Genomic DNA, 25,470 nt, shown 5'->3' with positions numbered 1-25,470 from the left:
CCTCTTTCAGGAGGTAGTTTGTCAGTCAGTGGGTAATGGTAGGCCATCATCATGTTTATATATATATGTAAAGTCACGCTCCTTGGCCCGACATAATTGGCCTTTCAGAGCACATCTCCAAATATTCTCTACCCAGCTGACAGTTGCCTGCACATACATGGTGTTTTCTTTAACTGCTATACTTTTGCATGTGCTACTTTCTCTTTCTGAATTGCCTTTCTCACTTTTTTTCTTTATTTAAGCCTTATTTAGTCTTCAAAACTGACATTCAGTCCCAGCTACTCCTAGAAGCCTTGCTCCACTAACTCCGTACTAGGCTAACTGTGTATGGCTCCTCAGGCCCCGCTGCCTGCTTGAGTTTGCCTCTATTTTCCCACCTACCTCAAGGTATTAAACCATCCACTTACAGACCTGCCTCCGCTAGCTGTGAGTCTCTGGAGGCCTGACACATCGTAAGCACTAAGTGTCTATTGAACTAAGGATCTGTTGAGAAAACAGAAGCTATGCGACTGAAAGGAAGTGGCTTAGCTTTTCTGAGTCTCTATTCATGTCCACGCTGGAAACTAATAGCAACAGCAAAAAGAAGTGGTGGAGGATCACAACTGCAGGCCTGCAGGGAGGTCGTGCAGAGTAGAAGAGAAGATATAGGTGACATGGTCTAACCTGGTGGTTCAAGGGGCTCAGTACATCAACAGCTCTCTCTTCAACGTTCAATGTTCTGGGCTGCGCTTAGGCCCAGGACCCATCGAAAGCTGGGCTACTGACTTTAGGCAAGTAAAATGGAACCAATTTACAAATTTCCATTTATAATATGGAACCAATAATTCTTTTTTGAAGTTTTTATTGGAGTATAGTTGATTTACAATGTTGTGTTAGTTTCTACTATACAGCAAGGTAAATCAGCTATATGTATGCATTTATTCCCTCTTTTGGGGATTTCCTTAAAATGGACCCAACAATTCTTAAAGGAGACTTCAGGGAACTCCTGAGCACCTTCCTCTCGTACAGTTGCAGATTCTTACCGACTCTCTGGCAATAGTGAGGGGATGGTGTGCAGGTGTGTACATGTGTGGGTGTGTGTGTTGGTGGGGGTTGGAGGAGGGGTCTGATTGATGATGTGTATGTCCCTTGTCCCCTGAAAGGCATCTTACAGTTTAGGGATCAACCTTGTTCTTCATCCTAAATTGCTTCCAGGGGTATGGGGGCAATTCCCTGGCTTCTGAGGCTGACCACTCACATAGGAAGCAGGACTGTCTCCTGATCTGGGCAAGGCAGAGAGAGGCAGAGGAAGGTGAGAAGATCTGGGACATGGCCCTGCCTTCCCCACTCACTTGCTGCGTGACCCCAAGCCAACTTATCAGTCTTCTCTAGGGAGGCCTCCATGTCTGATTCAGTGATGTCTAGGGACCCTTTCACTCTCATCTATGGTGGGGTTGGACTAATGCTTAGTCCCTCCGAGTGTCAGTCCTCATCTGTGAAGACTCATTCATTCTCTTAATAGATACACACTGAGCTGCTTTTACGTGCCAGGTGCTGCGCTAGACACGGATTCCGGAGCTGTGAGCAACACTTAGTAGGAGAGACTGTATCATATAAAATGTACACAAATAACTAGTAATTACAATTGTGATCTGTCTTAGGAAGGAATACTTCAGGGTGCCCGAGATGATCTCTACCCCAGGGGAAGCGGAGAGGAGCCAATTAATTAATTAATGATCATGCTCTGGGCACCACATGCATTATCTCATTTAATGTTCACATCAGTCTCTGAGAAAAGGATTGTTATTTGCCCCATTTTTTCAGATGAGGAAACTGAGGTTTGAAGAAGTTGAGGCCCAGGTCATACAACCAATAATATCTAGGATTTGGACCAACACTCATCTTCCTTTTTTTTTAATTTAAACTTTTTATTTGTAAATGTATGTGTATGGCTGACATAGCCGATTAACAATGTGATAATTTCAGGTCAACAGCAAAGGGACTCAGCCATACATATACATGTATTAATTTTCCACCAAACTTCCCTCCCATCCAGGCTGCCACATAACACTGAGCAGAGTTCCTTGTCCAATACAGTAGGTCCTTTTAAATATAGCCATGTGTACATGTCCATCCCAAACTCCCTAACTATTCCTTCCCCCTATCCTTCCCTCCTGGCAACCACAAGTTCATCCTATAAGTCTTGGACCCATACCCTTCTTTACAGACCTGTCTGAAAACCCCTATTGTGAATGTAAGCATCAGTACCGTTAGTCAGGGAAACAGTAGCATGAAGTTTCTCAGTTAGCTCAGCCTGTGCTGGAGCCCAGGAAGCACGGGAACTTTCAGAAGCTTGGCCCACATGTTACTGAAGGAACCAAAAAGGCAGGGTCCACCCGGTGGGCACAGGAACATCCCTGACTATGCCAACACCATCACCCCCAACACACGCTGGTTTCCTCTAAGGCTGCCCCACGTTCTTGCCTGGCCAGCAGCAGTCTCAGTGCCTCAGCCTGTCCTGGGGAAGGAAAACTGTCAGGCTGAGGTGAGTTCAGTGGCACCTGGGGAAGAGTGTACGAGCAGCGGACCATGGCGGCCCAGCTCACAGAGGCCTGGTGCAGGGGGCCCTGGCCACCTCTGCCAGTGGAAAACACAGGGGCAGCTGACACGTGTGATCTGGAGCGTGCCAATGTCCTTCTAGGTCTGGTTCCCTGCATCCGTAAGAGGCCACTGAGCATGGAAACAAGTTTTAGGGAGACCTTGATTCCCTCCAGATTCTCCCCATTTACAGATGAGGAAACTGAGGCCCAGGGAGCTTGTAGCAGACAGGGCCTCGCTGTTTTGCTCCACCACCCTAGCCAGTTCATGGGCTCAGTCCTTTCCTGCCAGGGGTGTAATCTGTGCTCCGTGGAGAGCCCTGGGAGGAACCTGAGCTTGCCTCTTCCTGCACTGGGGGATGCTAAGTTCCAAAGCTTCCTCACCTGCAAAATGCAATCATTCTTGCTCTGTCTACCCAGCAGCCTTGTGGGAGTGAGAGTAAGAGTGTATCTTACAGGGATGCTCTGTAATGACCTATGTGGGAATGGAGTCTAGAAGAGAATGGACATATGTATATGTATGGCTGATTTACTGTGCTGTACAGCAGAAACTAACACAGCATTGTAAAGCAACTATACTCCAATGTTTTAAAATTAATTAAAAAGGAATGGATCTTAACAATAATCCAACTGCCCCCTTATTTAAAATGTAGGGAAATAGGCCCAGAACTGTATGGAATAGTTTCAAGCCACACCGCCCATGACTTACAAGCACACAAATAATGAAATTCTCCTTTCCCCTGCCTGCTTTGAAAATGCAACATTTTCAAATGACCCTAAGTAGTCAGCCCCATCCCTGAACACAGGAAGCATCCAAAAGGTGTCAGCTGTAGTAGTAACTGTTGCTCATTTCTGCGTGGAGGGCACTGCCCACCTGCCCAGGCTCAGCGCTCCCCCACCCACCCATCCATAGAGGAAGCTGAAGGATTGAAAGTACTGCATCCTGAGCCTGCTTCTCTACCTCCCTGGTGCCCTAAACCCCAGCCTTGCTCCTGAGTGCTGTGCGCCTGGGGTCAGAGACAGCCTAGCCTCTCTGAGCCCTCAGCATACCTCAGCATGGTCGCTGCTTCCCCCCCAAGCGGAGGGCTACTTCCGCCCCCACCCAAGAGGAGGGCTGAACTCCGGCCCTGGCGGCCCTGTTCAGTGTTCCACTCCCTCCATCCTACCTCCACAGATACACATCGGATTCCTGCTTCCCCCAAGAGCTGCTCCCGCTCCCCCCACCCACCCCAGTGCTGCCCTTGGCCTCAGGCTCGCTGCCTTTCACAGCCCTCCCCCAGCCAGGAGAGTTGAGGTTCTAATCTGGGTGCCTCTAAAGAGTCCCACAAGAGTCAGGGCCGGCCAGATGTCTACCTCTCCCTTAGGCCTGCCTCCCGCCCCCTCACCAGGTGACTCTGTCTGTGTAGGGATCCTGTGCCCCCCGCCTTGGACACACACGAGGTCTTAGCATCTGTTGGTTCCCTGGCCCCAGCCCTTCCTCCTCAAATCAAAGAGAAGCTTGTCTCCCCATCCCCTTGAAGGTCATCCCCAGAAAGCCTGAGCAGGGAATTTCATTCTTCCAAGCAAAGGAGTCCAACTTTCCACACGTACAAATATGACCTTGCTCCTCCAGGAGATCAAAGCCCTAACCTTGTCCATTCTGGGCCCCGATCCCCAGCGCTAGGCTTGGGCTGGCCTCATTCAGTGTACCTAGGTGTACCTGGCTTCAGGCAGGGCCCAGGCATCCTACCCCTGCTGTGCCTGCTCCAGCCATCTCCCAGGTTCTGTTGAACCTTCCAGGAGCCCCTACTGGGGACCAGAATGGATAAACTTCGCAACCCCCGCCCCCTGACTTCCCACCCTCCAGCAGTTCTTACCTGGGCCCTTTGGGTGGGGGAGGGTGCCCCGGAGTGGGCCGCTGGGCAGGAGCCCCTTTCACAAGGGCTGACAAGCTCCGGAGGGAGGCGCGGAGTCTCAGAGCAGGAAGGCGCACACTCAAAGAGGCTGCTGAGAAAGTTGGAGTAGGTGTGTCCCAGCCCAGGAGGAGGAGGAGGGAAAAGGAGGTGGGAGAATTGAGGCGGATCATCCCCTCCTGCCAGCTCTCTGTCTCACGGAGCAGGAGGGAGGGAGGGAGCCAACTGGGTTGTGGCCCAGAACTCACGGTGGGGAATCAAGTCATGGAAAATGATGGCTGGAGAGTTGCTGAGAAGTCCTGCCCATCTCCACCTGCCTTCTCTGTTTTACAGAGGGATAAACTGAGGCCCTGGTCAGATCGTACTTGTCTGAGGATGCACAGAGACCACGAGGCCCTGGGAAAGGCCCCAGGTTGCTCAGCTCTCCGGCCAGAATTCTCTCCTTTCTCCTCCCAACTCTGCAGATCTGAGATGAACAAGCACAAGCACCCCTCCCCTCGAGGTCTGGTTCAGAACCCTGGCACTGCCACCTACTAACTCAGTAACTCTGGGGGCATTACTAGTCTGAGCCTCAGTTTCCTTTTGGGTAGATAATAACTCCTACCTTACAAGATTGTTATGAGATTTAAATGATATAAAGGTTGAGGGAAGGCACTTAGCAGACTAAGTCCCCCATAAAAGGAAATTCTTCTTACAGTTATCAGCTGTGATTTTCTCCATGAGTGACTTAACCTCTCTGATCTCTGGCTTCCCCAGCCGTGAAATGGGGGTAACAGGAATCCCTGCTTTGTAAGGTTGTGCAGAATCATGGGACAGAGATGTGTGTAAAATGCACAGCTCAGTGCCTGGATCTCTTTTCCAGGCACTGTACTAGGCACTGGGGATATAGTTATTTGCCCCACAGAGCTGAAAATGGCTCTGAGACCATCCTGTTCAGTACCCCTACCTTCCTCTCTCCCTGGACTTGCAACCCTTCTGCTGCTTCCCTGACAAATAAATAAGTCTTTGCTTGCATACCTCTAATTATGGGGAACTCACTACCTTTCCCAGCAGTCAGTTCTGATTCTTAGCAGTTCTACCTGATGTCCAGCTGAGCTACTGTTCAAGCTGCCCTTGAACCTGGTTAATAAATAAACATTCTATTTATCCTTATTCTTACTCTTATCAAAACCATGTGACCTAAGGCAGATGACATCAATTTCCTCTGTTTCCTCATTTGTTAAATGGACTCAAAACTGCTGAGGCCACTTAGAAAAGATATATTTCCTCTGCCAAGTGACAAATGCTAACACCTGGTTCTTTGGCTAGGACTAGGTTTTCTAGATGTTCAGGCTCTGGTTTAGGGGACCCTGTGTTTAAGTGGAACCATTAAGGTTCTGGTCTTTTAAAAATATATTTATTTTTGGCTGCACTGGATCTTCATTGCTGTCAGTGGGCTTTCTCTAGGTGCAGCCAGCAGGGGCTTCTCTTGCTGTGGAGCATGGGCTCTAGGGCGCACAGGTTTTAGTAGTTGTGTTGCACGGGCTTCGTTGTACATGGGCATGTGGGATCTAGTTCCCTGACCAGGGATTGAACCTGTGTCCCCCGAGTTGGCAGGTGGATTCTTAACCACTGGACCACCAGGGAAGTCCCCAGGTTCTGATCTTGTTTATGGAGGAGTGAAGAGACTCTTGGCTGTATCCCAGCTCTCGGGAGATATCCATTCATGGAATGACTGCAGTCCCTGTGGACCACGCCCTCAGGGATCTGTCACCAGCACTGGGCATGACCACAGGTGTCCAGCAAGTGGCTGCCACGTGTTGCCTGAGACGTCCAGGGAGGAATCTCCCAGGCGTCCCTCCTACAGGCTGCCTGAAAGCCGTAGGGGTTTACAGCACGAGAGGACTCCTGTGATCAACACCAATGGAAAGGCTAACCTGGGCAATTATCCACTTGGCTGATTGCCGCCCAAGTCTCCCAGTCTGGGCCGATTAGGCATTAACCCGAGGAAGGTGGCTAGGCAGCCCCAGGAATCCTTTGACTAGTCATGTGCGACTATCTGCCTTTGGGCTCCCCATCCTGGCCAAGACTGGCCTCCAGCCTGTCCAGTGAAGGGATGTCTGCAGCCTGGGGGTAAGAGGAGATGAGGAATGGGATGAACCGAGAACTGCAGATCGCTACTGACATCCGTCCCCTCCTCTCCAGTTCCCCCTCCACTCTTGCCTCAGGCCCTGATCCTCCTCCCTGCTGGCCCCAGGTCCTAACCGGGTACCCATGGAACCACCTGGGAAGCTCCAGGGATCTCTGTCTAACCCAGGAGTTCTCAACTGGGGCTGCTGCACACTGGCATCACTTGGGGAGCTACAAATTCTAGTGTCCAACCACTGCCCACCCACTGAATTGTTGCCTCTGACTCCCTGGGAACAGGCCCTGGCATCAGTGTTTCCCAGCAGTGTCAGCCATGTCATAGGCATTAAAAGAATTACATCTGATTCTGAATCCCCTGCCTGGACCTCAGTTTCCCTGTTTCATTGAAGCAGGTGTTGAACTCTGATCTTTAAGATCCAGCTCTGAGATTCTAAAGCTCTAGTATTCTTGACATAGGATGCTGTAAGCTTCTAAAGAAAGACCTAGCACTCCATCCCTGCCCACTCTCCTGTTTTGCCTGGAGAAAGCTAGACTCCCCACTGTGGTCTGGGTGAGTGCTTCCCCTCTCCCTCCTAGGTTTTCCTTTCTAGAGCAATCTGTCCACATTCCCCATGGTGTAGGGAGTGTAAATGAGGGGCTTGAGCAGTGATGAAAATTCTAACCAGATGGAAAATTTCAAGGTGTCCAGAGAGTCTAGAAGCACAGATAATTGTATTTTCATTTGTAACAGGCTGAACCCCTCTAATTCCTTCTGGGGAAGGCTGAAATCTTAGGTTAATTCAGGGGAAATCAGAGGCACAAGTCATGAGAGCCAGGACATCAGAGATGCAAGTGCAGGATTGGCTGACAAGCAACCTGCTTGGCATGGGACTGAGGGGCTTCAAGGGATGTGGGGCTTTCAGGGAAATGGGACTGGTCTGTCACCCTAATGGAAGGAACTTCTGCATTACTGCCCCATGTGAACTGCGTACCCAGAGGGTATGGGAAGAGTGTAGTCCACCTTGGAGGACTGGTCCGGAGAAAAGATTCAGCTCATGGGGACAGTTGGCTGATGGACTGGTTACACTGAGACAACATGGTCAATGAACATGAGATGCAAGCTGTCATCTCTGGGGCTGGCCTCTCTTCTGTCGTACTGTGTTCTTCTTGGGGAGGGTCACATAGAGCGGCATGGGAGTGGGTACAGAGCGGGGACCCTGGAGTCAGTTTGTGGACCTGTGGACAGGAAGGGCTCCAGAGGCTTGACTGTCAAAGAAAGGGACATGGTGCCTTTAAGGAGGATGAAGTCATCGGGGATGAGGCCACCTGGCTCCATGAGGGCTGCAGCCCAGGGGAAGCAGCAGAAGGTGGAAGGCAGGTGGGCTGTGGGGGCTGAGCTGGGGGATGTCAGCTCCGAGGCTGACAGACGGGACACAGCAGGAGTGGGAACCACTAGCCCTGGCATTACCTGGGGTGCCCGGGAATGTAATCAAACACTCAGCAGACCTGCTGGCCATGGGCATCTGGGCACCACCAGGCCCTCCAGCTCATCCTGACCCCCAGCTGGGAGTTCTGACAGCTCCTGCCAGGAGCAGTGTCCGGCTTGGTTGGTCAGGCTGGAGAGAATGAGCTCACCTGCCCAATCCAGCCCTCTGTCAGCCTGCCTCAGGCTGGTTCTGGTGGGTGGGGCTGGCACAGAGCTCCCGGAGCCCGGCTGGCTGGTCCAAGGCTTTGGTTAGGTCACCCCAACAGGAAGCTGGGAGGTGGTGAGTCGCTCCAAAACGGACATGAAACAGAACCTCTGATGTCATACCCACCCTTACCTGCCCCCAGACCAGGGGATCTGATTGGCCCTGCCCACACCCCCGAGAATCAGTATCCCTCCCATGTCCCCTTCTCCACAGCCACAAACCACTTTTCTGCCTTTTGTATGGTAATAACAACAATTACAATGAATCTATAAATAACTGATATTTGTCCCAATTTATGAAGTATTAGGCTAAGCATCATCTCATTTGATCCTGAAAGAGATCCTCCTGATAAGGCACTACTGTTACCATTTTCATTTTGCAGAGGAAGGAACTGGGATTTAGTTTTTGTTTTTTTAAACTTTACAATATTGTATTGGTTTTGCCAAATATCGAAATGAATCTGCCACAGGTATACATGTGTTCCCCATCCTGAACCCTCCTCCCTCCTCCCTCCCCATACCATCCCTCTGGGTCGTCCCAGTGCACCAGCCCCAAGCATCCAGTATCGTGCATCGAACCTGGACTGGCGACTCGTTTCATACATGATAGTATACATGTTTCAATGCCATTCTCCCAAATCTTCCCACCCTCTCCCTCTCCCACAGAGTCCATAAGACTGTTCTATACATCAGTGTCTCTTTTGCTGTCTCGTATACAGGGCTATTGTTACCATCTTTCTAAATTCCATATATATGTGTTAGGGATTTAGTTTTAAGTGACTTGTCCAAGGTCGTCATACTCTTAAATGGCAGAGATAGGATTTGAACCGAGTTTATCTATATCTAAGACCTGTGCTGTTAGCCTCGGCCCTTGGTTATGCTCCAGTCTAATCACAGGATTTGGATCCATGGCCACGCCACCTGCATCTAGCAAGGCCCCACTCTCGACCCAGTGCTCTGCTTTCTCTGTCTTACACATCCGAGTAACTTTTGAATAAGGCCCCCCACATTATCCTTTTACAGTGGGCCTCATAGATGAGGTGCAGATGGCCTGCATATCGGTCAGCTTCAGCCCATCACCCTCCACTGGCTCCTACTGGGAGACTGCCATCCTGCCCACGCCTACCAGGTCCATCACCCGGTTGCCCGCTCAGGAAGGTCTCTTGGCCTCTCCCTCTGCACCTCCCCATGAACTGCCAGGGCTTCTGTGCCCCTGTCAAGTGCAGATTGCTCTGTGCTGGTCTGACAGTGAGGTCTGGAAAGGATAGCACTGTGTGGTCCCTCTCCCTCTTGCTGCATTTACCAAGGAGTTGGGGCACAACGGGAGGTTTGGACTCAAGGTTAGACATTTGGATTCAAACCCAGCTCTGCCGTCTTGCAGCTGTGAGGCACTGGACAAGTTACTTAATCTCTCTGGGAAGTAGTTTCCTCATCTGCCAAATGGGGGTGAAAATAGAAGTGGCTGAATGGGGTTCTTATTTCACAGGGGTTGTCAGGATTAAATAAGATAGTGAATCAGCAAACCTCCAGCAAACCTCCACTGGACCCTGGTGGTCCAGTGGTTAGAACTTTGCCTTCCAGCCTTGGGGTTGCCAATTTGATCCCTCGTTGGGGAACTAAGATCCCACATGACTTGAGGCCAAAAAAACAAAACTTAAAACAGAAGCAATAGTGTAAAAATTCAATATAGACTTTTTAAAAAATGTCCACATCAAAAAAAAAAAAAAAGAAAAAAGCTCTAAGCAGTGTGCCTGGGGCAAAAAGTGGTGGTTTTCCGAATCAGTGGTGTCTAATTCATCTATGAAGTTCCAATAGCTCTTCATATGGTGCTAATGAAATATGATAGGTGCAGAGAATGGATATGTTAGGGGAAGCACACTGATCGAAACCGCCCACCCTGGCCAGTCCCTTTAGTAACCATTCACATGAGTTGTTTTATGACAGGAGATCCTGGTAAGGAATACGGAACTAATAAGCCACCACCAACCAGAAGAGTTAGGGAAAGGTCAAAAGGAGACACCGCATGTCCATCCACTTCCCAGAATCCCTCTCGCTAGCATCCATCTTGGCTGAGCGATGAGTGCACCATCAGGAAGGACTCTGAATTACAATGATTGGCCAAAGACCACCCGGAAACTAATCCCATCACCATAAAACCCGAGACTGTGAGCCATGCGGCAGAGCTGTTCTCCTGGGTTCCCTTACCCTACTGCTCTCCACCTGAGTGCCCTTTCCCAATAAAATCTCTTGCTTTGTCAGCACATGTCTCCTCAGACAATTCTTTTCCGAGTGTTAGACAAGAGCCCACTCTTGGAGCCCTAAAGGGGGACCTCCCGCTTCCTACAACAGATAGATGGCACGTGCCAAAACGCCATACGTGTAGAGGGTAGGACATGGTTACAAATAAAGGAGCTTCCCTGGTGGCTCTTTGGTAAAGAATCTGCCTGCAATGCAGGAGACACAGGAGAGGTTGGTTCAGTCTGGCTCAGGAAGATCCCCTGGAGGAGGAAATGGCAACCCACTCCAGTATTCTTGCCTGGAGAATTCCATGGACAGAGGAGCCTGGCGAGCTATAGTCCAAGGAGGTCACAAGGAATCGGACACAACTGAAGCGACGGAACACACATTAACTGTGTGATACATCTTCACCTAGCACACAGACAAAAGAACTGAGGCCCGGAGAGACTGCCCGATGTGCTCAGGGCCCTAATGCCTGCCCCTTCCTCGCTTTCTCAGACGCCTGGGTCCTGTACAGTCACCTCCAGGCTGGCAGGGCAGAGGCCTTCAGAGGCAAGAGTCTGCTCTCCAATGCCTGGATTCCAGAGGCAGCTCTGGCAGCCCAACCAGCCCCACATTCCAGACATTCTGCCCAGGCGAGGAAGAGGCCGGCCCTGAGGGAGGAAATCCAGAACCACTAGACAAGGGGTGGCTAGGGGAGAGGTCTCCTGGGGAGCAGGCCTGCCTGCCGCTCTGGATTCCTCAGTGCCCACAGCCCTCCTCACAGGCCAAACCTCAGACTGCCCAAGGCCCAGGGCTGGAGGTGTTGCTCAGGGAAAATGACTAGTAGCACAGCGGTTTTCTAACTGAAGACTTTGTAGGGATCCCGGAGGGACAGAGGGATGAGGTTGTTAAAACATGCAAGTTCCATTGAGATTGATAAGTACACACTGTTGTATTTTAAATGGATAACAAACAAGGACCTACTGTATAGCACAGAGAACTCTGCTCAATGTTCTGTGACAGCCTGGATGGGAGGGGAGTTTGGGGAGAATGGATACATGCATATGTATGGCTGAGATGCTCTGCTGTGTACCTGAAACTATCACAGCATTATTAATCAGTTATACCCCAATATAAAATAAAAAGTTTTAAAAGAAAAAAGACAAAAAAAAAAACCCACGTTTCAGTCCCCTCCCCATTACAGAGGGGCCCAGCAGTCTGTAACCAGGGCTTCCCTGGTGGCTCATATGGTAAAGTGTCTGCCTGCAATGTGGGAGGCCTGGGTTCGATTCCTGGGTCAGGAAGATCCCCTGGAGAAGGAGATGGCAATCCACTCCAGCACTCTTGCTGGGCAAATCCCATGGACAGAGGAGCCTGAATTTATTCATTTATTTTTGGCTGTGCTGGGTCTTCAATGCTAGAAGGTTTTGTCTGGTTCTGGCAAATGGGGGCTGCTCTCTAGTAGGGGTGTGGGCTTCTCATTTCAGTGCAGTGGCTTCTCTTGTTGTTGAGCATGGGCTCTAGGGCATGTGGGCTTCAGTAGCTGCAGTTCCTGGGCTCTAGAGCACAGGCTTAATAGTTGCTGCCCGTGGCTCAGTTGCTCTGCATCATGTGGGATCCTCCTGGATCAGAGATGGAACCTATGTCTCCTGCACTGGCAGGCGGACTCTCCACCTCTGAGCCACCAGGGAAGCGCAGCTTTCCGGATTTTTAAATGAGTCTCTAAGAGGGTGCTGAGTCAGGTTTGGGAGCCTCTGTATGTTTGTTGTTGTTTAGTCACTCAATCATCTCCAACTCTTTGTGACCCCCTGGACTGTACCCTGCCAGGCTCCTTTGTCCATGGAACTTACCAGGCAAGAATACCGAGGTGGGTTGTCATTTCCTTCTTCAGGGGATCTTCCTGATCCAGGGGTTGAACCTGCGTCTCCTGCATTGCAGGTGGATTCTTTAGCACTGAGCCACCAGGGAAGCTCAGTCCACTGTATAAGTTAAAGATGAAGATGATGCAGTCAAGAAAGGGAAAACAAATGCCCCAGGTTACCTAGCCACAAGGCTGTCCAAAACGGGAGCCATTGCACCTGCTGGAAACAGGAGGGCCTCAGCAGTGAGCTGCACAAGGCAGGGAAATCCAGAAAGGAAGAGGGGCCTGAGACCAGGCTGGCTTGAGAAAAAATCATAAAGATGAGTAATAATTCCCCCTCTTGCCTCCTCCTCCCCTACCCACCATCCCTGTATCCCTCTCCAGCACAGAGGCCGCCAATGGGCCCAGTTCCCAGTGTACACTGAGCCCCAGTTGCTCACACTCTGCCTGTGCACATCCATGCCCTATCCCCAATCTCCACTCTTCTCCTGAGTTTCTTTCTCATGTCATCATGTACAAGAGCGCTGTGGAGTAAAACCTCCTGGGCTCAAGTCCCAGCTCAGTCACTATCATGCTGTGTGGTCTTAGGTAGTTTCCTGACTCTCTGACTCTCAACTTATCTGTACAATGATGGGACTAGACCAGCTTTTCTCAAAGTGCAATTCATGGATCAACTGTACAGAAGCACAGAAACTTTGCTAAAACGCAGATTCTCAGACTTCCAACCAGATAAAATGGGTGAAAAAAAATTGGAGAAATCTTTAAGTGTTGCATTTACATGGTATATTTTCCTTCTCAAATAATAAAGAATTACATTTAAGGCTAAAGGCCTCTTTGCCACCACCAGCAATACCTTCTTCAAAGGCAAACAATGTAATTATTTAGGTGTGTAACCCTTCTTACATTCACATATAAATATACCAGTAGGAGATATATAGCATTGGGGGTTTTCGCTTGCTTTCAGAGGGTAAGTGAAGTGAGTAAGTGAAGCCGCTCAGTCGTGTCCCACTCTTTGCGACCCCGTGGACTGTAGCCTACCAGGCTTCCTCTGTCCATGGGATTCTCCAGGCAAGAATACTGGAGTGGGTTACCATTTCCTTCTCCAGGGGATCTTCCCGACCCAGGGATCGAACCCGGGTCTCTGGCATTGGAGGCAGACGCTTTAACCTCTGAGCCACCAGGGAAGATTCAGGGGGTGGGGTGGGTTGTTAAAGCAGTATATTGTGTGTCCTGCTGCAACTTTTTCGCTCAGTGGTGTGCTACCCGGAGCTACCCGGGCTTGGAACTCATTCTGGGGCTCTCTCAAGTTTAAGAACCTCAGAGCTAGATAAACTCTAACATCATATCTTATGAATCTGATTTTAGCATAGGGTAGGGACAGGGAGAGCGGATATTTCCAACAGTGAGGGAAAGTCCAGCCTAATTAGAGAGTCCTCGATACTAGGCCGTGGACTCCATTGCTCAGATATCCTGTGTCAGGGGTGTGATACCCTGGGAGCCAGCTAGGGTCCCCTGCTTTCCTTCCCTTAGAGCCCCCAGGGCCACTCCTCTCCCTTGCCAGCCCCTGGTCATTCTGATGTCATCTGTGCAGGTGAAGCTGACTCAGGCTCTCCTGCCACCCAGAAGGCAGCTCCCTGTGGCTCTCACTGGGGACTGATTGGTGTGACTTGGTGAAGCAGCCCGGGTTTCCCAATACCTCCTCTGTGGACACCTTCAAGCACATGCCATCTGGCTCTGGGAGAAGCCCAGGAGCCATCACAATCCATAGTAGTGATGTTCTCTTCTCTGTGCTCAAGGTTCTGCCTCAGCTGTGGGACCTTGACAGAGCCCTGGTCATTCCCAGGGCTTCCCTGTCCCCATCTGCACAGAAGGTTGTACTCTTTAATCTCTAGGCCTGGCAAGAGCATTTAGCAAGACAAATCATGCAAGATTTGTCAAATGAATAATAGTTGAAAGGACCCTTCCAACTCCCAAGGACTGCAAATTCCAGCCAGCCAGTATGAACAAAATGTGCAGCGTGTGCCTAGCCCTAGACTGGAAATTGAGAAGGGTGGAACCCTGAAAGAGACGTGGTCCTTGCCCTGGAGTTGCAAACAGCCCAGCTGGGGGTCCAGTCAGCGAGTCAATCAATATTTCCCCGGAGTCTAGCCTAGGGAGGAATGGAACCAGGTCGGGGCAGTCATGGAAGGACAAGGGGTCAGGTCACAGCAATCAGGGGAGAGTGTGAGTTAGGAGACAGGCAAGTGGAGGCTGTGGTCACACAAACTAAGGGTCCTGGAAAAAGGTCAATGGAGAAAGCATTCAAAGGGAAGATGAGGTATTTGGAGAGTGGAAGCAGGAGATGCAAGTAGGGGGAGTGAGATATATGGCAGGCTCGATAAATATTTGCAATAAACAACTTGTTATAGACACAAATTGTGTTAAATGGATAAACAGAAATTGTTGTTTAGTAGGTAAGAAGTCGTGTTTGACTCTTTGCAACCCCATGGACTGCAGCCTGCCAGGCTCCTCTGTCCATGGGATTTCCCAAGCAAGAATACTGGAGTGGGCTGCCATTTCCTTCCTTAGAGGATCTTCCTGCCCCAGGGCAGGATCGAACCCATGCCTCCTGCATTGGCAGGTGGATTCTTTACCACTGAGCCACCAGGAAAGCCCAAACAGAAATAGATGAGCATATTAAATAGATGGCAGAAATAAGCAGACAAAAATAAGTTAGCAATGTGGTTGGATGAACATGTGGCTGGCTGAATGGATGGATGAGGGACAAATGGATGAGTAAGCAGAGAAACAGATAGATAATCTTAGTCTAGGGTCATTGGATGTAGGGTCTGATGCCTAAGTTTGGATTTGGGCCCTTTTACTTACTTACTCTTACTGACCATGTATCCATGAGAGTTTTGTACTGAGAAACAGGATGATCAGTCCAGTCTCCCATGTTAACCAGGAAATTATAAGAACTGCCTCAAATAGTAGATGAGAGGGGAAACTGCATAAAGCTACATGTAAGTGTCAGAGGATTGTGGAAATAAGCAAATCTAAAGGAGTTCTTGGTCTTAGATATACAAAGAGGACAATGCAAGACTGGCTGGTGGAGGAAAAGACATAGGAGCTGGGATGTATATTACACAGCAGTAGGTCCTACTCCATCGAGTAGCTGTTGAGTTACTGAAGGCCTGATGTTAGGAGACTGCTTGAGGTCAGTGTCTCACTTTACTCACTTTGTCTCGTCATCCAAAATATTCCACTCCTCCCTGACACAGCACCTTCTGCTGTGAGGCTCAACTCTGCTTCCCTCCTCGGAATCCCCTGGATCACTCAACCTCAGGGTCAGTATCCAAGGGCCCACAATACCAGAATCACTTGGGTGCCCACTGACAAGTACAGATCCTGGGGTCCCAGTTTTGTCTTCTAATTCAGAGTCCTTTAACATGCCCCAGTTGAGGATACCAGCTTGATGCCTCGCATACAATGATTCTTAAATATCTGTTCATTTTGCAGCTGTTGCTGTTTGTCTGGGCTCACTGGTTAATGTCCCATTGGCAGAATTGAGACCTGAACCCAGGACTCCTGCTGCCTATTCCAGGGGCCCTGCCAGTGCCTCCTGCAAGGAAATGGCCACCATGACCTCTCTATGGCCTTAGGCTCTAAGACTGCAGACTCCTCAGCAACTCTGAGGCACAAGCCTCTCCAATTGCCTGAGGATTTTAAACTAAGCCCTCTGGCTTTCACCAGGCTGCTGCTGGGATCCTTGAAAACCTAGGGATAAGAGAGGCCTAGTAGAGATAAGAGATTCATGCTTCTCCTCCCATCTGCCTGCTGCCCAGATGAGGGCCATGCTGATGCAACGCTGAAGTCCCAGGTGTGGAGCCACGGGGGCGATGCAAGAGCAGTGGAGCTGCTAATTACCCACAGAAATCCCGCATTGTTTAGAGCAATTGTTCTCGCCCTCATAACTCCCTGGAATCACCTGTGGAACTTTGCAAAATATTGTTATGTGAGCCCACCCCAGAGACTGTGAATGTCTGCAAGCCTAGGCATCAGGCTGTTAAGTCTCAGTAGGTGGTGCCAACATGGAGCCAAGGCTGGGAAGCAATGCCTAGAGGTATCCCTTATCCGGGGACTCGCCTTGTTTTCCAGCTGGAGTGCTAAGCACTGAATCCCCATTTTCCAGATGGAGTAAATGAGACTGAAGCATCAGGCAATATGCTCCAGAGCACACAGTGTCTTCCTTAAAAGCCACAGAAACCAACTTTGCATAACTTACACAGAAGGGGAAATTAACGCCGAGGGCTTAGTTATGAGCGACACAGAATGAGAGTATAGGGTTCCCAAAAGACAAGAGCCAGGAGTGGATGGGTGATCAACTCAGACCATCACCACTGGAAGGATGCCCCTCATCTCTGTGAGCAATCTCAAGATCCAGATTGCTTCCAGGGGGCTGGGCTTGCTGAGCTTGTGTTCCCTGTAGAACTGAGATGAGGGAGAGGCTGACCCCACATTTGCATGCCTTGAGAGTGAGGGCTTAGTAAAGAATCTGCCTGCAATGCAGGAGACCCGGGTTCTGTCCCTGGGCCAGGAGGATTCCCTGGAGATGGAAATGGCAACCCACTCCAGTATCCTTGCCTGGAGAATTCCATGAACAGAGGAGCCTGGAGGGCTACAGTCCATGGGGTCACCAAGAGTCAGAATGACTGAACAACTAACACAACAGTAGACAGTGAGTGCATCCTTAAAATTTTCACCCTGGGACCCTTCGCTACCTGAGTCCCCTCATTCTAGTGCTGAGCCTACACCTTGGCCCAGGGCTGAGGATGGCCAGAGTGACAGCCCACTAAGACTGCATCAGGTAGCCCCTGGATGCCTCTCCAAAACACAACTGAGATGCTGTTAGCAAAAAGAAAGGAATGGATGCTGGTGGGTAAAAATATAGGTCCCCACTCCCAGGTAGTTAGAGCAATTAGCGACATGACTCTGGAGTTGGATGAATCTGGATTTAAACCCAGGGTGTCCCCTTAATATCTACTTGACCTCAGACAACTCAGCTTGTTTTTCTGAGTGAAGGATCAAAATGATGCTGATGCTGTGTGGTCACTCATCTGTCTCATGGTACTGATGCTGTACCATGTGCTGACCGCTGACTTCTGGCTCTTCATGCCATGTTCTTGCCGCTCCCCCCCCCCCCCACCACATACCAGTGTGGTCAAATGTTCCAGTAGGGGCACCTAGCTGCAAAGGAGAGAGGGCCTGGGCCCCTGAGGACCTGGAGGCAGAATCTGAAACTACTCACAGCAAGCACATCCTTCCAGACTGCCAGCAAGTCCACAGCCCAGGGAAGTGAGTGCTTATGTCCACAAAAAGACACATACAGGAATGGTGATAGCGATGCCATTCATAGAATCCATAAACTGGAAACAAACGAAATACCCATTAGCCATAAAATCAGTAAATGGAGCAATAGTATGTGAGCACAGACCACTGCTACCTGTAGTGACATGAATGATCTCAGACAAGGTCGAGGGAAGCGAGCCAGACCCCAAGTAGCATTTTCTGTATGACTCCATATACATGAAGTTTAGGAACCAACAAAATTAATCCACTGAACTGTACTTAATAAGATCAGTGAACTTTATTATATGTAATGCCAATTTAAGAAAAAATTTTAATTAAAAAAAAAGGAGAAGATTTAAGTTCTGCAATCTAACCAAATATGCTTAGACTTTAACAATGATTTCCTCAAAGTATTTCAGGCAAATGGACTATTTGGGAATATAGGCCTTGTTTATCCAGTGGGCATCAGTCCCCTCTTCCTAGTGTCCATCTATCCTTGGAGCATGCGCCCAGGTTCAGAAGTTTTCCCTCTCACTCCAAAGCCCAGAATGGCAAGCCGCTGGTCCATAAGCCAGTCTCCCCTTCTCAGGTCCTGTTTGACCCAGTCTATGTTGTTTGTTTGTTTGTTCTTCCATATTTCCTTTCAGAACAATCCAGACTTCTCTTGAAACTCTGGATATCTGAAAAACGGGCATGTTGGCAATAAAGGACTGGAGCTGAGATGCTGCAGGTCTTGACAGATGGGACAGGGGTGTGTGAGTTCCCCCAGCCCCTCCTGGCCGGCCTCACTCATGCCCTGCATCTTCCTGACCTCTGCTGCCATTTGAGCTGGTGCCCTGCTGCTCACCTCAGACCCGAACCTCTGCTGCTCTCCTATCCAAATCCTTCCCTGGCCCCTCTGTCACTCCTGCAGAAAGCCTCCCAGAGAAGCTCCCCAACACTGTCTTGTCCTTTCTAGGTCAGGGGCCAGTCCAACCCATCACCTGTTTTTGTACTGCTTGCAAGCTAAGGATGAGTGTGAGATTTTCAAATAGTTAGAAAAAATCAAATCAAGCATAATACATTGCGTTACATGATAATTAGATGAAATTCAAATTGCAGTGTCCATACCTAGATTTCTTGGAATACAGCCATGCTCACTCATTTAGGAATCATCTGTGGCTGCAGAGTTGAGGAGCTACAACAGAGAAAATATAGCTCGTAAAGCCTAAAATATTTACCATCCAGCTCTTTGCAGGAAAAGTACACCAGACTGTGCTCCAGCTGCCCCCAGTCCACTGGATTGTTGCCGTATCCTTTACACACTGTGCTGTTTGGATGATTTGCTGTCTTGGACTCTTTAATGAGATCGTGTCATGCCACCCTTGTACCACTCCTTCCATGGTCTTTTCTTTAATATATGTATTATTTATTTGGCTGCTCTGCGTCTTAGTTGTGACACACAGGATCTTTAGTTGCAGCATGTAGGATCTAGTTCCCTGACCAGGGATTGAACCTGGGGCCCCTGCATTGGGATCTTGGAGTCTGAGTTATTGGACCACCAAGAAGTCCCACTTCTTCCATGGTCTTACCTCTGATGGAGCAGGTAGTTCTCTGCCTTAGGGGTTGGGGAAGCAGGAACAGCCTGAACCCCTCCAAATGGATTTGGGAAGACTAAGGAGCATATCCAAGCTGAAACACCAAAGGAGGCAGAGACCTGGATACCTACTTCCTCTTTTAATTGCCCCTGCTTACAAGACCCCTAGAACCCTAAGTCTCTACTCCTGGAAGGGACTTCTGAGAGCCTTCCACCCATCCATCCACCCACCCATCCATCCATCTATCCATTCACTCATCCAACATTATTAGCGTCCTTGTATGTTCAGCGCCCTGTGCAAGGTTAGATTGCAGACTAAAACTTGGTTTCTGTCCCTAAGAACATAGCATTTGGTGGGTAAGATGGATGTCTAAAAACAAAACTATGCTTCAGTGTGAAAAGCATTATAGGGAGATGTGAGCATGCAGCCAGCGCTAATTCCAATTCTTTAATTTTGCAACTGAAGACAACATAGTGAACCAAAGAGGCTAAGAAACTTGCCCAAGGTCCCACTGCAAGTTAGTGACAGACATGGAACTAGAATTCTTTCTTAACTCTCTCTTCTTTGCACTTTGCTCTCCAATTCCTTCCTCCTCTTATTCATTTAACAAATAGTATGGAGCCCCTGGAGTAGGAAATGGCAACCCACTCCAGAATTTCTGCCTGAAAAATTCCATGGACGCAGGAAACCAGTGGGCTACAGTCCATGGGGTCACAAAGAGTGGCATGACTAAGAAAACACACACACACTCACATGGAGCCCCTACCACATGCCAATCACTGCTCCATGTGCTGGGCCTGCAGTAAGTGAGTGAGAAAGACGTGCTTCCTGCCTGCCGGACTTTCTAATGGAGGGGAGGAGGCAGAGAATAAAAGCATCAGCAAATCAATCAGTTGGATGATTGGAGCGAGCTGTGTGTCCTAAAGAAAGCAGAAGGGTCAGAGTAGCTTGGCCCCGTTCCGGGGGTTGGCCAGGGAAGGCCACCCTGAACAGATGACCCGGGAGGGGCCCAGAGTGAGAAGAAGCCAGCCACAAGGTCAGAGAGGAACGTTCCAGGCAGAAGGAAGAGCAACAGCCAGGCTGTACTTCCTCCCAGACTCAACTCCTTGCTCCACTCTGAACAAGAGAACCACACACTGGAAGGTAACTAGTGACTATTTCTCATTCAGGGTTTTGCTCTGCTTTTTGCTTGTTCAGTGCCCGTCTGCTGTGCTAACTGGAAGCGCTGTGAGAGGAGGTGCTGTGGAGGGTTGCCAATCCAGGGTGTTGCTGTGAATTGAAGGGAAAGCGGTGGGGAGGAAATTCTGATGGAGATGGGGAAAGCAAGGGGGGTTCTCTCTGAGCACTCAACTGACAGTAAATGAGACTCTGCAAGACTGGTTACCAAAAAGTAACAAAACCTCTGTCTCAGCCACATAATTGCTGCACTTAATTCTTTAAAGGATTATCTTTGAGACTGGAGGAGGGTAGGGAGCCCAACCTGGGAGTTCTGGCATCCACACAACCTCCTCTGAGGCAGCAGGAAGACCTGGGGATCCCAGTTGCCTTAGCAACAACCCGGTTGGGAGCCAGGAATCCAGGGTTATAGAACCATCTCTGCCCCTGAGTGTGTGACCTTGAACCAGTATCCTACCCTCTCTGGGTCTCAGTTTTCTCATCTGTGCAGTGAGTGAGGATATGCTGAGAAGCATAGTTTCAAACTATACTTCAAGGAGCACTAGAGTCCTAAAGAGGGGTTCTTAAGGTTGCCTTGGGGGAAGGGGCAACAGAAGATAAGACAGAAAGAAGTGGTGTCCCTGCTCTTTTCAACCAGAATAACCCTTCTTGAATCCACTTCACCCTCTGGGCTTCTGCATGAGGAGGTGATGTGTAGTAATAGCGAAAACAAACACTGAGCCCTCCCACGATGTTGGGTGGATTACATGCTCTAATGTGTGCAAAGCGCTTAGTGTAATTACCCTGCTTAGTATTTTATCATGAGCACATATGTATCTTAGAGATGAGGAAACTGAGGCTCTGAGCTGTTAAGTAAGCTGTCTAGGATCTAAGATGCAAACGCTTGTGATCAGGCCCTTTTTAGCTGGCCCAGGATTCAGAGCACAGGTGTTTTGTATTAAACTAACAGGCTTGCTAGTTAGTTTAATACAAACTGAGGGCTCTTCTGCTTACTAACAGGCCTTGAGGACCTCAAGGGTTATTGAAGGAGATAATGCGCATGAGATACTTCAGCTGGTACTGGCTTATGGTAAAGGTTCAATAATTGTTAGCTGCTATCATGGTTATTGTTATTTTAGTTTCATGTGAAGACTGATCCCACTTCTAAAATATGTTTGGAAAGGACTGGAGTGAGTGATCCGTAGAGATCTCCCAGTCTAGGCAGTCTCCTTCTCAGAGAGAGGCATGCAGTGTGGGTGGGCGGTACCCTCCTGCTGTGAGGGTTGGCAGGGGTGATGCTGGCTGGTAAGGAGGCTGTCATTAGTTCGGTTTTTACAAAGTGAGAAAAAGAAGGACAGACAGGCTCACTGGAACAATCTCACTGATTTTCACAAAATTAACTTTACTTCATTTAAAGGATGGTACTTGAATGAGATGGAAACGTAAGAACAAAACTGCCTGGTGTTTGTTGAGCCCTGGCTATGTTCTGGACACTTGACACAGATGCTCTTGTTTAATCCTCACAACCCCAACACCCGCACTCTCCCCACCCCACCTCCCCCCACCCCCTATAGAGTTGAGACAACTGAGACTTAGAGTGTCTTAAAGACTGAGAGGTGGGATGGGGAAGACCCTATTTGCAGGAAAGGCCCAAGAGACTCCTGGGGAAAAAAGTCACCCTCAACCAGGGGAACGAGGTCTTGGCCCCAAGTAGGCACCAATGTCAAGATGACGGAAAGGGGTAACGTGGGGGACAGCCCAATGTCTGACATTCAGAATTAGCTAATATTGACTTAGTACTTATCCTGAACTAAGCACTTTAGATAAATCCTCATTCAGTGCTCACAGTCTGCAGTCCATGGGGTTGCAAAGGGTCAGACACAACTGAGCAACTTAATTGAACTGAACAATCTTTTAAGTTCATGTTGCATTGCTTAATTGGCTGACAGAGCACTGTCCAACAGAAATACCATGTATCCACATATGTGATGTAAAACTTCCAGGAGTCGCATTAAAAAAAGTTAAAAGAAGCAGGTGAAATTCATTTTGGTAACATTTTTAGATAACTCAATATTTCAAAAATGGTATTCTATCCAACTTGAAATCAACATTTACTAGTGAGATATTTTTCTATTCTTTTTTTTTTCTTACTAACACTTTAAAAGCCAATGTGTTCTTATACATGTCCAGAACATCTTGATTCGAATGCTAAATTTTCATAAGCAAGATTTGACCTGTGTTTAGATTTCATAAGGTTTACATTTGAAAAAATAGCTTCACATTTCTGAGTTATATCAAGCATCCTTAAAAGTGAACCAAATATGTGCTTTTAAATTTAAATTAATAAAAAGTAAATAAAATAAAAAAATTCATTTCCTCAGTCTTCAGTTTCCTAGTCTACCCAGATTTCCAGTGCTCTATAGTTATGAATGGTTAGTGGCCATTGTGTTGGACATGCAGGTGAACACTCCTGTCACACTATGTCATGAGGGCAGTAAGAGTCAGCTTGGTGACCACTGCACCCCTTGCATCGAGTGTGACATGGTAGGCATTCAATTCGACTGGGTCATTTGTAGAGATGTGGATGGACTAGAGTTTGTCATAGAGAGTGAAGTAAGTCAGAAAAACAAATATTGTATATTAATGCATATATGTGGAACCCAGAAAAATAGTACAGATTAACCTAGTTCCAGGGCAGTAACAGACACAGATGCAGAAAACAGACATGTGGACACAGTGGGGAAGGGGAGGTGGGATGAACTGGGAGATTAGGTTTGACATATATATACTACCATGTGTCAAATAGACAGCTAGTGGGAACCAGCTGTATAGCACAGGGAGTTCAGCTCGGTGCTCTGTGATGACCTAGATGGGTGGGATGGGGGTGGTAGTGGGAGGGAGGCTCAAGAGGGAGGGGATACATATATATATACACATATACATATGGCTGAGTCAGTTCATTGCTCAGCAGAACATTAATGTATAATGTAACACAACATTACAGAGCAATTATACTCCAGTAAAAATTTTTAAATAAAAAATAAGCGTTTATTGAAGAATGCATACATGAGTGTATCAACAAGCAAATTGAGCTAACGGTCAAATGAAATAACTAGTAAACATACAACTAAACTAGGCCAAATGCCTACAGCTAGTAAGTGACAAGGAGAGAATTCAAAGCCAGGTCTGACTCATTCCAAAATCCATTGGCTGCAAAAAAAAAAAAAAAAAAAAAAATGTGGGTATAGGAAAAAACGAAGCCTGACTACTGAGCCAGGGACTGTCAGGGGGTCCGCAATGCCCTGCCAGCCCTCGGTAGGATCCCTCTCGCCCACCCAGCCTTCCTGACCCGCTGTGCTACCTTCCCCCTGGCCAGACTCCGAGAACACTCCAGGAGCTCAGAGGAGTAAAGACCAGTAGGAGCTGGTGACACCATGGATGTGGTGACAGCCGGCCGCACACAGCATAAGAGCAAAACCCCGGGCACGGGAAGTGGACACCAGCTGCACAGACAGAGCCCTCATTTGTCTTGAAATCTGCAAGACTGATCTCATATCTGGTCACCAGTCCTGGCCCAGAACAGGAATTAGGAGCCAAGAGAAGACTTCAGTTTCAGTCACAGGACTTCAGAGCTGGAAAGAGATGGAAGTTTCATCTCATCCAAAACATTCATCTGGAAGATCAGGAAACTGAGGACCGAGAAAGGCAAGGTCCCACGCTCAGTTACACAATGGTCTCTTTAAAAGGAAAGATCACATCTTAGTATCTCTACTGCTCATGATATTACTACTTATTTTCTCTAAAATGATACTAGATTCAAGTTTTCTTCCAGCCCCTGCCAATCCTTCTGCTACCCCCATAATTGGAGAAGGCAATGGCACCCTACTCCAGTACTTTGCCTGGAAAATGCTGGAGCGAGGTGGCCACATTGCCAAGAATTTCAGTCGGTTCTACCTTGAGCTTTTGCTGACCATTCTCTCTGCCTGAAATGCCTTTTCTCCCTTTGTTCTTTTCTACTCCACCCCTCACAGTCTCAGCCTGGTTAGAGGGTTACCTTTCAAGGCCAGGGTCAAATATCACTTTTTAGATGAAGTTTCCTCTATGCCGGTGAACTTGTGCATCTCTTCTTCTGTGAGCCTCTCCACAGTAGCTATGGGACAACGGAGGAAACCAGGGGGCTTCAGGAAACTATGGGAGGGGCCCTGTGCTTTACATAGTAAGTCACATGCATGCATGCTAAGTTGTTTTGGTTGTGTCTGACTCTCTGCGACCCTCTGAACTGTAACCCACCAGGCTCCTCTGTCCATGGGATACTCCAGACAAGAATATTGGAGTGGTGGCCTTTTCCTTCTCCAAGGGATCTTATGTCTCCTGCATTGGCAGGTGGATTCCTTACCACTAGTGCCACTTGGGAAGCCATGACTGAGACCTAAGGTTGAGGGGAGATTGTGGAAATTAAGACTGGAAAGAAAGATTGGGGCTGACAGGAGAGTGGGGCAGATCATAAACAGCTGAGAAGTGAGGACATGGAGGCCTTGCTGTGCCTGTGTGGAGTGGAAGCCAGATCTGGTCCTACAACAGGGGCATTTCTCCGGGGATCTTGCTTGATCCCATTTTCACAAGGAGATGGAAAACATCACTGAAGGTGTGATCCCTGGCCTCTCAAAGCTTCAACTCCTATAAAGACCAATCATGTATTCATTTATTCAACAAGTGCCCATTGAGAATTTTACCTTGTGCCAGGCACTATCATAGACATGGAGAATAAAAGTGTGTGTGTGTGCGCACAGAGTGGAAAAGGTTGATATGTAGGCTCATAATTCTTTCAATGTGCTAAGCACTGTCCTGTATGCTAGGGATACAGCTGTGCAGAAGGCAAGTAGGTTCCTGCCTCGGGAAGTTCCTGCTCTGGTGAGAGAAGACAGACATCGAATAAGTCATGACAAGTTGGACAGGTGCAGTGCATTTTGTGAAAGGATAGTAAGAAGCACCACAGGCACATGCAGCAGGGGAGCCTGTCTTGATCTGGTGCCTCCATCATTTTATCCACCCCTCAAAGATGAAA

The 25,470-nt window shown here is 48.6% G+C and overlaps 1 protein-coding gene across 1 annotated transcript in view; it reads right to left on the bottom strand.

Annotated features, from left to right (window-relative positions):
- FAT2 (FAT atypical cadherin 2) overlaps positions 1-4,536 on the bottom strand; it is a 99,106-nt gene extending 94,570 nt beyond the window's left edge. The window contains exon 1 of the mRNA XM_027545907.1: positions 4,433-4,536. The gene's annotated coding sequence lies outside the window, so the exon portion shown is untranslated. The remainder of the gene's footprint in view (positions 1-4,432) is intronic.
- Between the last annotated feature and the right edge of the window lie 20,934 nt (positions 4,537-25,470).

The sequence above is a fragment of the Bos indicus x Bos taurus genome, chromosome 7, assembly GCF_003369695.1.
Source record: "Bos indicus x Bos taurus breed Angus x Brahman F1 hybrid chromosome 7, Bos_hybrid_MaternalHap_v2.0, whole genome shotgun sequence".
Taxonomy (NCBI): domain Eukaryota; kingdom Metazoa; phylum Chordata; class Mammalia; order Artiodactyla; family Bovidae; genus Bos; species Bos indicus x Bos taurus.
Note: the sequence above shows the minus strand (reverse complement) of the source record. Positions and strands in the feature narration are given on the sequence as shown.